Below are 14,287 nucleotides of genomic sequence, written 5' to 3'. Positions count from 1 at the left end.
TCAAGGAATTTTTTTTAGTTAGATTTCGTTGAAGAAATACATTGTTCAAATCTAATGAAAGTATAGTAGGATATAGTAGAAAAAATGCTACACACTCGTTGTGTTAGGCAGAAAAATACTTTCCCAAAACTTCTATTTTCCCCAAAGATGTAACCCCTCAAATATAGATTTGGGTTATCAGTAAAATAATCTCTATTCTGTGAATTGCATTCACTGGGTATAATTATCAGATGGAGGTACTATACTAAAGTGGGTACTTAAAAGTCCCAGATTTATTTGGAAAAGGCAATGATAGGAGACTAACCATCAGAAAGGTTGAACGATGGTACATTTAAAATAAAGGAAAAGACAACAACCAGATTGTGAAATTGAAAATAAAGGAAAGGACAACAACCAAATTGTGAAATTTCTGGAAAGTGAAAGAGAAAGTAAATGTTTTTTTTTTTTTTTCACCTAGAATCATCTGAAAACATTTCAGCTCTGTTTCTGGCTAAATTTTAATCTAGTGAGACTTCTTTTAGATTTCTGATTTTTAGAACTGTAAAATAATAAATATGGAAGATTCAATCCACTAAACTTGTAGAAATTTGTTACAGCAGTCTTGGTTTGATAAACTAAACTGAACTACAGAGTTTTCCTGATGCAACTGCAAGGACACCACATGCCCTAGTTTCTGAGAATAGGTAAAAGTTGCCACCAGGTTTGTACACATGTATGATGTACATACTACTAAGGGCCTTGCATTAATGAAGTCTTGAAATCCTAAATAATATCTAAATAAGCAGCTCCCTACCTTTATTTTCATATTTGGGGATCACTAAGTACCAAAGTCTAGGGTAGGAATATGGGGATGAAGTTTGTTTCCTGATATTATATGTCATTTCGAGTTACAGTTCGCAAAATAATAAAAAATAAGGTAAAACAAAAACAGAAACACAATTTTCCATCCTTCCGACCTTTCCAACAGAAATGAGAGAATCCAGTAAAGATACAGCAATCCCAAGATGTTATAAGATATTATAGGAACACAGATAGAGAAAAGAAAGATAACAAAAATGGGTCTCTAAAACAATGGGAAACAAAATAGACACCTTCAGACTGATATTGCTATAAAATAGTGTCCAATATGTTGTCTTTTATATTTTAGGTTTCTTTACACAGCAACTTTCCTTTCTAAGGAAATGACTCTTTATTAATATGCAAGTGTTTGCACCCTATTCCCCAGCAACGAATAATATTTCTCAATGTAAAGAAGTATAAACTAAGAGTCACCATATTCTAAGAGTACACAAGGCTACTTCTGTTGCTATACCTGATAAATAAGAATGATCTTGGGAAATAGTCAAAAAATCTTGAACTTTTCATACCTTTCCTCTTCTCCAACATGAGAAGTCCTAGTCAAAATATGTAAAACATTAATACAGGATTTTTATATTTTTTATTGTTTACCTTAAAGCAAATACACTATTCCTCTTTGTAAGCCTGACTTTGAAAGAGTCACACCCTCACTGTTATTTTATAGACAAAAGTTTGCAGCTGTGATTTAGGTGTTTCCCTGCCTTTGGGTGTTGCTCTCTATTATGTTGGCAACTACATAGAAAAACAACAAAAATTTCAAAATCATGTCGTCAAAAATTTTTCTCTTCCCTTGTTTACTGCTAATTGGTTTATTTGTTGTTCGTTAAATGATAACAAAAAAGTGATATTTTACCATATATTGTCATTGAAATCCGGAGAGTCTGTGATTGGTTTTTAATTGTTTTCAAGTATCTCCTTGGGTAATTTCATTATTGCCTTTGTTGCAGTCTTCTAAGCAGGACATATGGTTACATAAAAATATTTTCCTAAGCAATAGGATGTTAGGGAGAAAAAATACGTGTATAACTAAAGAGTTTCATCTCTGAAGAAATTGAAATGCTCAAAAGATATTTTGCTATTACTGGCATGGTTGAGATAACTTCAATATTTTAGATCTTAAACTAAGTGAAGTGCATTTAAAATGTGATAGTTGTTCCAAACAAGGATTTTGGCTTATACTTTTCTACTCCAATGAAATGAGTGACTTTACTGTCAATGAAAACCCTGACAAGGTTGGAGGGTATATAGATTTTAGGTTAGAAAAGTTAATGTTAGAAAGCCAAGGGAGATTCCTAAAACGGCACTGCATATCACAACAATTATACTTATGGCATATAAACATATAAACATGAATTGAGTGAGAATTGTTTGATTTACACAATTCACAGACAACTAAAACCAGAAAACAGATCTCTACATTTATATAAAATAGTATATCTACTGAGGATTTAAATTTTTTTAAATATACATTTTAACATTCATTTCAAAATATTATTTTACTTCTAACTGTTTGATTTTAAATTTTGTTACTCATAGGGCATGAAATCTGGGCCTGGATGCTCTTCCTCAGCACTTCAGCTCAAGGCTAGTGCTCTACACCTTGAGCTACTGCCAGTTTTTTGGTGGCTCATTGGAGATAAGAGTCTCATGGACTTTCCGGCCTAAGCTTGCTTTGAACAATGATTTTCAGATCTCGGCCTCTATAGTAGCTATGTTTTCAAGCATTAGCCACTGGCCTCTAGCTACATAACTTTTTGTTACATATATATGAAGGATTGTTTGGTTATACTATATATATGTGTGTAATGATCAAACTATTTCATATCCATTAGTTGCTTTATGTAACATTATATTTTTTTAGTGTGACTGCTCAAAAACTTATTTTTTGGCTGTGTTGAAATACCTCCTCTTAACTATAATCACTTTGCTTATTGTGGTATACAATTAATATATTTACTTTTATTCATTCAAGTCTGCTAATTAAAGATATAAAACAAGAATTGTAAAATGAAAGAAATTCATGGTTTTATTACTTGTTTTGAGAAAACAAATATGTCTTTTGTTTTCAATTATATTTCTATGGGAATGTTTTATATTCATTGATTTATCAGTTAAAATTGATAACAGTTACATTATAACAAGTTGATTCAAATTTTTATTTGAAAATTGAATAAATAAAACAAATGTAATTCCACTTTCTTCAACCACATAATTTAAATAATATTTAAACAAAGCTTGCTGTTAGTGACCACTTGTGTAGAATCCTAGAAAATCAGGAGGATAAGACCTGAAGATTTTGGTTCAATTTCAGTCTAAACAGACAAAAATGTGAAAACCTATCCAATTATCTCACAAGAAAAAGAATGTGAGGAAATGGCTCTAAGAACAGAGTGTCATCATCCATGAGCAAAAAATCTAAGGAGACAATGAAACACTGAGTTTAAGCCCCACAAATGGTATATAAACAAGAAAGCAATAAAAACTTACTATGAAAATCACAATGAAGACAAAATAGTATGAAAGATCATGAGAAATGTTTTGTAAACATCTGGAAGACAAATCATTTCCAGAATTTTCATTCAGGGGAGAGAAAAGTCACAGTCTCATTTGTACAATCTCATTGTACTGGTTTGTGTTGAAACCTGGCTATTGGGTTACAAATGGGTGAGTAGATTTGATTAGCTCACATAGCAGAGATGGTCTGCGACTATACACCATCCCTCTCTGCAAAAATCTAAAATTGTGCTTCTTAAGGTAAATAAAACCTCATGTTAGAGACTGTTCAGTCCACAGACAGGGATCCTTATTTTGAAGCTTCAGACCAGTGCTTTTGTTGATAACCACTCCTGCTTTACTGCCCTTCCCTTGTGTAGCTATACCTTCCTTCACTGGCACCTAGCAAGGCTTTAAACTTCATCCCTTGCCTTAATCCCTCTTTTCTATGGCTACAAATCATTTCACATGTTATCTATGTCCTGACCTCAGTTGTTTTCTCACTAATCCCCACCAGAAAAAATTTATATTCATGTAAACCCACTGTTACAAAATGGAGTAAAGGTTTATCATTGGCTGAGGTTCTCATCTGTAGGTTTGTTCCTTTTTTTCTCCATTTCTTATGAGTCTAACAAGTGATTGATTTGACTTGATGTAATCCCATTCATCAAGACTTACTTTGAATTGTTGTGATTCTGGATTTTTGGAAGTTTTCGCATGTGCCTAGGAGCCCTCCTGCTTCCCCTAACAATTCCTGTAATATTTTCAAGGTATCTGGTCTTAAATTAAGATCTTTCATACATTTGGAATTTTCTGGTGCAGGGGGATGTTTAAGGTTCCAACTTCAATTTTCTGCATAAAGCCAATTCCACCAACAGAATTATGAAGAGACTGTGTTTCTTCCATCCTGTGTTTTTGAGTCTCTTATCAAAGATTATGTGCCTACAGGAGTTAATTTATTTCTGGGTCTTCATTCTGTTTTATTGGTAGAATTCTGTTCTTCTATCAGAAAGAATGACATTACCCCATTCCTGAGGAAATGGAAAGACTTGAAAAAAAATAACTGATATAAGCTACAGTCAAAGAGAGGTATGCTGCATGGTTCTCCTCATTTGTAATAACATTATATGTTCATAAATCTACAAGGTAATCCAATAGCTAGTAAAAAAAAACAAATAAATACAATTGTACATGATTAACTAACAGCACTCTAAGCATTCACATGTTGAGAACAAGGGAAACTATTCTTAGGAGTCAATCACAATGGCTCAATAGCTATGTGCATATGACCATATAAAATCATACTTATTAAAGTGAACTCTAAGAATCAATCATACATATAATATCCATATATCACCATATAATTTTAAAAGATATAATGAAAATAAGCAGATTTCCTATAAATTCTAAAGTAAAATTCTAAGTTAAAAAGATAAAATTGAGAAAACTTTTCAACACATAAACAAAAATACCTAGAGGAAAAATTGGGAGAGAAAAGATGAAAAGTAGAATAGCTCACTATTGAAGAATTCTTAAACAATTTCCAAAACTATGCCAAGAGCTGGGATAAAGTTTATTTGAGGAACTAGACTAATAGGTACAAAGCCATGGGTTCAATCCCAAAGAAGGCAAAATAATCTGTAAAATAAATAGTAAGAATAAATAAAATAATTACTTGGAATAAATACTTTCATATTAGAGAGGCCTGAATCCTAAAACAGTAAACAAAATAATATCAACTCTTGTACACAATGGCATGACTCTACAAGAATGTAGAGGAAATAGTTTTCCTTTTCTATCCTTTCTTTTCCTTTTCTGTTTTCTTCTCTTTTTTCCTTTCTGGTACTTGAAGTTGCTAAGGCTCTGAACCCTTTAGATTATTTTTCAGATGAGGTCTTACTTTTTGGCAAAGCGTCCCTTGAGCAATGATCTCTTAACTATGGCTTCCACAAATGTGAGATAACAGGAAAATTTCACTAAATCTAGCTTTTTTTCTCTGTTGTTATAGTTTCTCAATATTTTTTGTCAGAACTGGCCCTGGATCCTAGACTTCTTAATCCCTGCCTTCTAATTAGGAATGTATATTTCATCTCAAGTGTGGACCCAGATTATTTCTCAATGGAACATTCTATATGGACTTCTGTTTTCTAGATATCATTAAATTCTATTGAGGTTACTCTGTATTTTTATGATGTTAACAGAAGAGGACAGAGAAATCCCTTGAATAATTTTTCTAGATTCTTTAAATGTTTGCAATATGATATCACAAGTAGGACATTAACATTTCACAAGTACCTTACGCAGACTTCAGTAGTTTTATTTTGTGCACATATTAAGTCCTAAATAATTTTTTATCAACTCTATATTTTCAAATACTTTATTGTTCCCCAAAATAAGTCTCTCTCATGCTTCCTTTTTTATAAATAAACCCTCAATTTCTCTTGGTCTCATCCAAAATTGTTTCATCTTGGCAACTGGCACTTTTTCTCCAACTTCTAGATCATGCAGTAAATAAGCTTTTAGGATTGCCTTCAAATCTATGGTAGATTATTTTCAGTTGTTGTACGCCTTGCGGGAACTCAAATTGCTTTTGTTTCTGTTATTAGGCAATGCAGCACAATTCACTTCCCATTCACTTGAAGAAAGCCTGAATTGATTTCCATTTCTTTGTCTAGAGAAAATAATGCTGCTGTAAACCTGTGTTTTGGCCTTTTGCTGAATGTTACATTTTATTTTTATAAGACAAAGCCTGAGGAACTCAATTCCTGTGATATACGGTGGTTGCATATTTCATATTCTAGGACCCTTTCAAACTGTTTGAAGAAGTGGCTTTCCTTTTGACATTCCTGCCAGCATCCAGTTTCTTTGTTTCTTGATAGCATTTAACATGGTCATTATTATATTATGCGAAGTAATTCTCATACGTGTTTTGTGATGTCATTTTATTTTTAATGTGCATTTATTTGATCACTAATGATGCTTTTCTTTTGCTTATTTTTCACAACATATATTTTGTTGTATTTCTATTTAAAAAATTTTTTAACATTACGTTTACAAGGTTTTATGTACAGTCTAGATTTGAGGCATTCTTCAGATATCTGATTTGCAAATATTTTATCCTGGCTATGGGTGCTCATAATCATCATCATCATCATCATCATCATCATCCTCTTCATCATCATCACAATTAGTATTACAATAATTACTTTTGCATATATAAGTATATCTCAGAGTCCCTGAGAATTGTTGTTATTTGTTAACAATTTACTATTTGAGTGATGCCTCACTTCTGGCTTTTTGCAGATTAATTAGAGATAAGATTCTCAGGGACTTTATTATCTGGGCTGTCTTCAAAGAACAATACTAAAATCTCAGCCTCACAAGTAGCTATGATGAGATACATAAGTCAACTGCTCCCAGTTTCTATTCACTACTTGTGTATGAACTTTCACAGAACAACTTATTTTACACTTGCATTGAGTCCTAGTTTATCACGTTTTACTTTCCTATAATTTTATTGCCAAATTTAAGCATGTTTCTGTCTTCAAAACTGTCAAGACATCTTTCTTTGCTTTACATTTTCATCACTTTCTGTTGTATATGCCACCTTTAAATCCTGTTGGACGTTAATATTTGAATAAATTGTTAGGTTTCAGTTAACATTCACTTTTTAATTCTCCCCAATACTGTCAAACCTATCACTACTTATTTAAGAGAATACCATTCCAATAGTGTTTGGTTTTATATTCATTTAATATTCCTTGATAATATTTGTGCTTATCTACTCTGGTGTCCTACAGACCCATTAAGCTGTATAATCTTTCCTCTACAAATATGACAATTTTATACTAACAGTTTTAATATTGGACAGAGAAAATATTCCAGTTTATTTTCCTTTTTCAATGAAAGAGTGCTGTGCAGATGTTTTTAGAAATTGTCATAAACTTATAAATAAAACCCTGAAACTGGGCGCTGTTGGCTCACGCTCATAATCCCAGCTGCATAGGAGGCTGAAAAATGAGGATAGTTGTTCAAAGCCATGTTGAACAGTACAGTCCGTGAGACTCTGATCTGCAACTAGCTACCAGAAAACAGGAAACAGCTCAGTGGCTCAAGAGGGAAAGCACCCACTTTGACCTGAAGAGCTGAAGGACAGCACCCAGCCCCAGACTTCCAGCCATGTAAATGACCAGAAAAACAAAGAGAAGAATTAATATCTTTGCTCAATTGTATCCTCCAATCCACAAAAATGATACGTCTCCATTTATTAAGATTTTTTTCTTTTATATTCTTTTCTTTTATATTCTTTTATATTTTATATTGTATAATTTTCAGTGATGGTGTTGAAAACAATGAAATACATTTTGACAAGGTGTGAAAATAGCACAAACAAATTAACTGAAAATAGTTGAAAAATAAGAGTCTATGGGAATGCAGAAAGAAAAGGGTTAATCAGGTCCTTCATCAATACATAAGTGTGTAAAATGTTTCTGTAAGGTTTGTTCATACAATTAATATACACCAATTAATAAATATTTTCCAAAGTCATTCGTCTTCAAGTATGACGTAAAGGATAAATTCAGATTCTGTGGTGAAATCAAACATAGATGAGGAAATACATAACTAAGGTAAAGGTATAAATAAACTAAGAATTTAACATACTGAGAGGTCATGGCTCATTATAGTAGAAGACCATTGGTATCTAAAAAAATGCTAAAATGTTAGATTTGAGCCTATCTTTAAGACTGCTTAAGGCTATTGCTTTTTGACTCAGTATTCTTTTTGTTCTTCTTGTTGTTGTTGTTGGTAATGGTGTTGGTGGTGGTCATGGGGCTTGTACTCTGTCCCTGGGCACTCTCCCGTAGCTCTTCAGCTCAAGGCTAGAGCTCTACCACTTGAGCCACAGTGCCACTTCTGGTTTTCTGGTGGTTTCTCACAGACTTTTCCTGCCCTGACTGGCTTGGAACCGTGATCCTCAGATCTCAGTCACCTGAGTAGCTAGCATTATAGGAATGAGCCACAAGCTCCTGGCTTACGTCAGTATTCTTAGTACAAAGAAGAAATACAACTGGTTTGGAACCAAACTATAGAATACTGCCTTTTTGGTGCCTGAAGAGTCTTAGCAGATATATTATGAATAGATTTAGGAAAAAAAATGAACACATAAGTCCCTATGGTATTCTACAAAACAATTTAGCAAATTTCCAAAAATAATAAGGACATGAACTGCAACAATTACCTTGGTAATAAAGGACATGTTTGAGTGTCCTCTCTTTATTGTTACTGTTTTAAGAGTACTGTGTGATTTTATTTATTTTTGTTGTTGATCTTTCCTTTGCATGTAATTTCTCCTATGGCAGAGTGCTCTATTGTCACTGTACTCGATTTTTATATGCTGTACCTTGTATATACACAGATGTCCAATCTGGGGAAGAGAAGGGGAATTACAAAACGCTGAAACAAGGTCACAGGATGACTGATTGCAACAAAGATACCACAGGACAATATATTGGAAACGAACTTTACAACTTCGTGCTTCAAGGGAAAAGTAAATAGGAGTGTGGGAACTGGGGGAGGAGAGGTACCCTGGGCCAAAGTCAAGGAAGGGAAGGGGTAACAATGATCAATGAGTAATGTACTCACTGCCTTACTCATGTAACTAACCCAGCTGTACAATATCTTAACAGTAAAAAAGATGAATAAATTATATGTTTGGCAAATAAAGTAAAATGAAAACTATGATCAAATGAAAGTAATAATATACATCTATTTCGATATACATATGGGTACACACCTGTATATTCCTATATATGTAAACATATATACAGGTATTTGTATATATATTCATGTATGTCGGTATATGTGGATATGTATACCCATAGTGTGTATACATATATATTTATTTAAAAAGCCTTGAATCAGATTTATATAAAGAGCATATTAATGCCAATGAAAAAGATTAACCATCCTGAATAATTTATGATAGAAATCCAAATTCCTATCTCCATTGTAATATACCAATAACCAAGGAACACATGAAAAGAACATAACATACCTTTGCATACATATAGCAATTAGTGGAAATATAAACAACAATAAAGAATCATAGGTCCCATGGTTTCTCTTACTTGCAATAACTAGTATATATCTGAGACAAGCAGAAATTATTAAACAAGTTGATATTAAGAGAAATGAGCCGCAAATTAAGGACTCAAATCTTTTTACTTTGTTGATATTGTGTGTAAAATATTTATGTTATTTCTTTGGTGCTTTGTATGTCCCTTCCCCCACGGTATAACCCCATTTTCACTCTATTTGATGTTGGCATAATTTCTGGAGGGGAAGTAAAAAACTAATTGTTTTAATAGGGATAAATGTGGACCTATGGCAACAATGAAATGTACAAGATGCTATGTCGAAAATAAACTATACATCTTTGGCACCACAAGGTTGGGTGTGGGGAGGGGGAGGGATAAGGGAAGGGTTCGGAAGGGGAAAAAAGGTGACTAGGCAACAATCCTTAATAAGAAATATACTCATTACCTTGCCCATGTAAATATAACCACTCTGTACAGTTTTTTCACAATAAAAATAACATTCACAACCACTATGTAAAAATTGGTACTTGGAAAAACTGGTACTTGGAACTCAATGTGATATAGTCAGTTTAGTTGCCTCTATGATCCAGCATTTTGAATCATAGTTTTCTGTATGAAATATATTTAAAAGTATGTCCAATGACACACATGTAAAGAATATACATAGCAAAATCTTTTACAACAAAATATAATAAAATATTAAAGTGTTCTTTAGTGCTTTGTATGTCCCTCCAACAGAGTATAACCCTGCTTTCACTGTATTTGATGTCGGTATAATTGTGGAGGGGAAGGGGAAAAACAAATTGTTTAAATAGGGATACGGGTGGACCCATTGCAACAATGAGATGTACAAATTGTTATATCGAAAACTAACTTTACAACTTTGGTGGGGGGTGGAGAGCAGGGAGAATTGGGTCCAGGGGTGTGGGGGGAGCAGTTGAAGGGATGGGAAGGGGAAACAAAGGAGGAGGCTACAATGCTTGATAAGAAAGGTACTCAATAAGTATTTAGCCCATTTATTTATTGGGCAAGTTGTTTCTTTGAGGATTTGTTGTTGGGGGATTTAATTTTTTGAATTCCAATTATATTTTAGATATGAGACCCTTGTTCGTTGTCTGGCTAGTGAAGATCTTCTCCCAATCCGTGGGCTTTCTATTGATTTTGCTAGCTATGTCTTTTGCCATAAAGAAGCTCTGCAATTTCATGCAATCCCATTTGTCCAACATTTCTTTGATTTGTTGTGTTTGTGGGTCTCTATTAAGAAAATTTAGGCCTGCGCCAAGGAAACCAAGGGTATCTCCTATTCCATCCTGTAAGGTTTTCAGAGTGTCTGCTTTGACTCCGAGTTCTTTAATCCATTTGGAGGTGATTCTGGTTCAGGGTAATATATAGGGTTCTAGCTTTAGTTTTCTACAAGTAGTTAACCAATTTTGCCAGCACCATTTACTGAAGAGGCTGTCTTTCTTCCATTCTATTGTTTTAGCTCCCTTTTCAAATATTAGATGGCTATAGTCTGTAGTTTCGTTTCTGGGTTTTCAATTCTATTCCATTGGTCCTGACGTCTGTTCTTGTGTAACAAGCTGCTTTCTTTACTACGACTTTATAGTAGAGTTTGAAATTTGGTAGTAATATTCCTCCAGCACTGTTCTTTCTGTTGAGGATCGTTTTTACTATTCGGGGTCTTTTATTGTTCCATATGAATTTTTTGATTGCCTATTCTATTTCCTTGAAGAATGAGGTTGGAATTTTGATAGGTATTGCATTGAATGTGTAGATAGCCTTGGGAAGTATTGCCATTTGCACGATGTTGATCTTTCCAATCCAGAAGCATGGGAGTTTTTGCCATTTTCTAAATTCTGTTTTCATTTCCTTTTGTCAAGTTTTCATCATAAAGGTCCTTCACTTCTTTGGTTAAGTTAATTCCTAGGTATTTTATTTTTTGTGGGGCTATTACAAATGGAGTTGCTTTCCTAATTTCAGCCACACTTTTCTCATTGTTGGCATACAGAGAAACCATTGATTTTTAAGGGTTAATTATATACTCTGCTACTTTGCAATGTTTGAATCAGCTTGAGAAATTTGGGAGTGGAATCTATGAAAAGGAAAAAGGGATGGCCAATAGACACACAAAGAAATGCTCAACCTCCCTAACCATAAAAGAAATGCAAATCAAAACAACATTGAGATACCACCTCAACCCAGTTAGAATGGCTAAAATCAAGAACTCTAATAACAACAGATGCAGGAGGGGATGTGAACAAAAGGGAAACATACTGAATTGTTGGTGTGAGTGTAATCTTGTTCAAGCACTTTGGAAAGTAGTATGGAGGTTCCTCAAAAGACTCCACATAGAGCTCCCCTATGACCCAGCAATCCCACCTTTGGGCATTTACCCAAAAGTTCACAAAAAGACCACACTAAAACTACCAGCACAACTATGTTCATTGCAGCATTATTTACTGTAGGTAAGATATGGAACTAACCCAGATGACCCTCAGTTGATGAATGGATCAAGAAAACGTGGTATATAAACATAATGGAATTCTCTTCCTCTATCAGAAAGAATGACATTACCCCATTTGTTAGGAAATGGAAAGGCTTGGAAAAAATTATATGAAGTGAGGTAAGCCAGGCCCAAAGAAACATAGGTCCCATGTTTTCCCTTATTTACAATATCTAGTATTTGTCTGAGTCAAGAAGAAAAGGTCAGGTAAGGTGATGTTAGGAAAATGATACCTAAGATATGTATTCAAAAGTTTTTTTAATCTTTCATGCCATTGTTTCTAACACATTTATAAGATTATTTCTTTGTTGCTTTGTATGTCCGTCCCCCACAGTGTAACCCCTGCTTTCACTATATTTCATGTTGGTATAATTTGTGGAATGGAAAGGGAAAAACAGATCGTTTAAATAGGGATACAGGCGGACTCATTGCAACAATGAGATGTACAAGTCATTATGTTGAAAACGAACTTTACAACTTTCGTGTGGGGGAGGATGGGGGGGAAGCCGTGGCAAGGATTGGGTTGGGGGGCAGGTCGAGGAAGGGAAGTGATGGGAAGGGGAAACAAAGGAGGAGGCTAAAATGCTTGATGAGAAATGTACTCATTATCTTTCCCATGTATTTGTAACTCTTCTGTACAGTATTTTCACAATAATAAATAAATTTAAAAAGGAGAGACTTATGTTATATACAACTTACAAAAAAGAAATTTACTCATTATCATGCCCATGTACTTATAACCCCTCTATACAGTATTTTCACAAAAAAATATTGAAATGCCCATTGAAATGCATACTACACAATATGCTCTATTCATAAGAAAAAAGTACATAGATGTACTTTGAAAACACTAATATTACATAGGGGAATTATATAAAATAGACTATATTTTCCAGTTATATGAGTTTTTAAAATAGGCACATCTGTAGAATATGAAATAATTTTTGCTCAAGGGAAGGGTAGGTTGAAATGACGATAGCACACGGCTACTAATAGATATTGGAGTATTTTGAGAGGCTACTTATGGCAAAATATTTGAGAACTAGAGGTGATGCTCATTGTTCAACTCTTTGACATTCTAAGAATCATTGTACTTTATCGAAGAATTAGAGATTTCATTTGCATTAAGCTAAGGAAAAAGTTTAGATTAGTAGTGAGTGAATCTGTGTGGTATTTTAGAATTTAAAATCAGAATTCTGTAATGCATAAGTTTAATATGTTGATGAATAGTACTATCAATAAAATATGATATGGGATATATCCTCTGAGTGACTATATATGACATTGCTAGACAAAGAATATTTTACAAAATTATTTAAATTGAGGGATGAGATAGAATTGAGAGGAATTAGGGACAATGATCATCAAGATACTTTGTATTAAGCTGGGTATATGGCTTGGGGTCGATTGCTTACCTTTTATGTGTGAAACCCTCAGTTACATTCCTCAGTACCACACAAACAGAAAAGCCAGAATTGGCAGTATGACACAAATGATAGAATGCTAGCCTGAGCAAAAGAAGTGAAGTACCAAGGCCCTGATTTCTAGCCCCAGTACTGGCAAAAATTAAAAATAAAAAAAGATGCATTGTATTAAGCCAGGCACTGGTGGGTGACACCTGTGATTCTAGATATTCCAGAGGCTAAAGATTGAAATTTGAAGCCAGCCCAGGCAGGAAAGTCTGTGAAATTCTTATATCCAATTAAATCACTGAAAAATCTGGAAGTGCTGATGTGCCTCAAGTGACAGAATTCTAGAATATCTGAAGAAGAGCTTAGAGACAGCGCCCAAAGACCAGAGTTCAAACCTCAGGAGAGAAACAAACAAACAAAAAATAAAACATTAATACTATTCACAAACTGCTTTGTCAGGGAGTTCCGGGAAGATGGCGGAGGAGAAGCTGGAATCTGAACAAGCTCTCGCATAGAAAGCAGTTTTAGAGTTCCAGTGAACAGTCCTAAGCCAGAGAATCACACCAAGTGTGCGATCACAGGACAGAGAGTTAGACAAGAGAGGGGAAGCCAAGGAAACACATCAGCTGCTGCTGCAGCGGCAGGGTCACGGCGGCGACCACCGCCGAGGGGTCATACCTGAGACACAGAGAGTCCGGGACAAAGGAGCCAGATGCAGCGGACGAGCGGATTCTACTCAACACCAACAAGAACTGACAAGGAGCAGACATCTTCATCCTGCTGTTTGCAGACCAGAGGCGACCCAGGATCCAAGACGCGGCGTGAGTACAAGCCCGATGTCCTCACCCCTTCTCAGGGAGCAGAGGAGGGAAGGCCACCGCTCCCCCCCCAGCACCGGTGATCTCCATATTGGATACCGACAA

Source organism: Dipodomys merriami, unplaced genomic scaffold (assembly GCF_024711535.1).
Source record: "Dipodomys merriami isolate MVZ:Mamm:240054 unplaced genomic scaffold, mDipMer1.0.p SCAF_18, whole genome shotgun sequence".
Classification (NCBI taxonomy): Eukaryota; Metazoa; Chordata; class Mammalia; order Rodentia; family Heteromyidae; genus Dipodomys; species Dipodomys merriami.
This window is presented reverse-complemented; position numbering follows the sequence as displayed.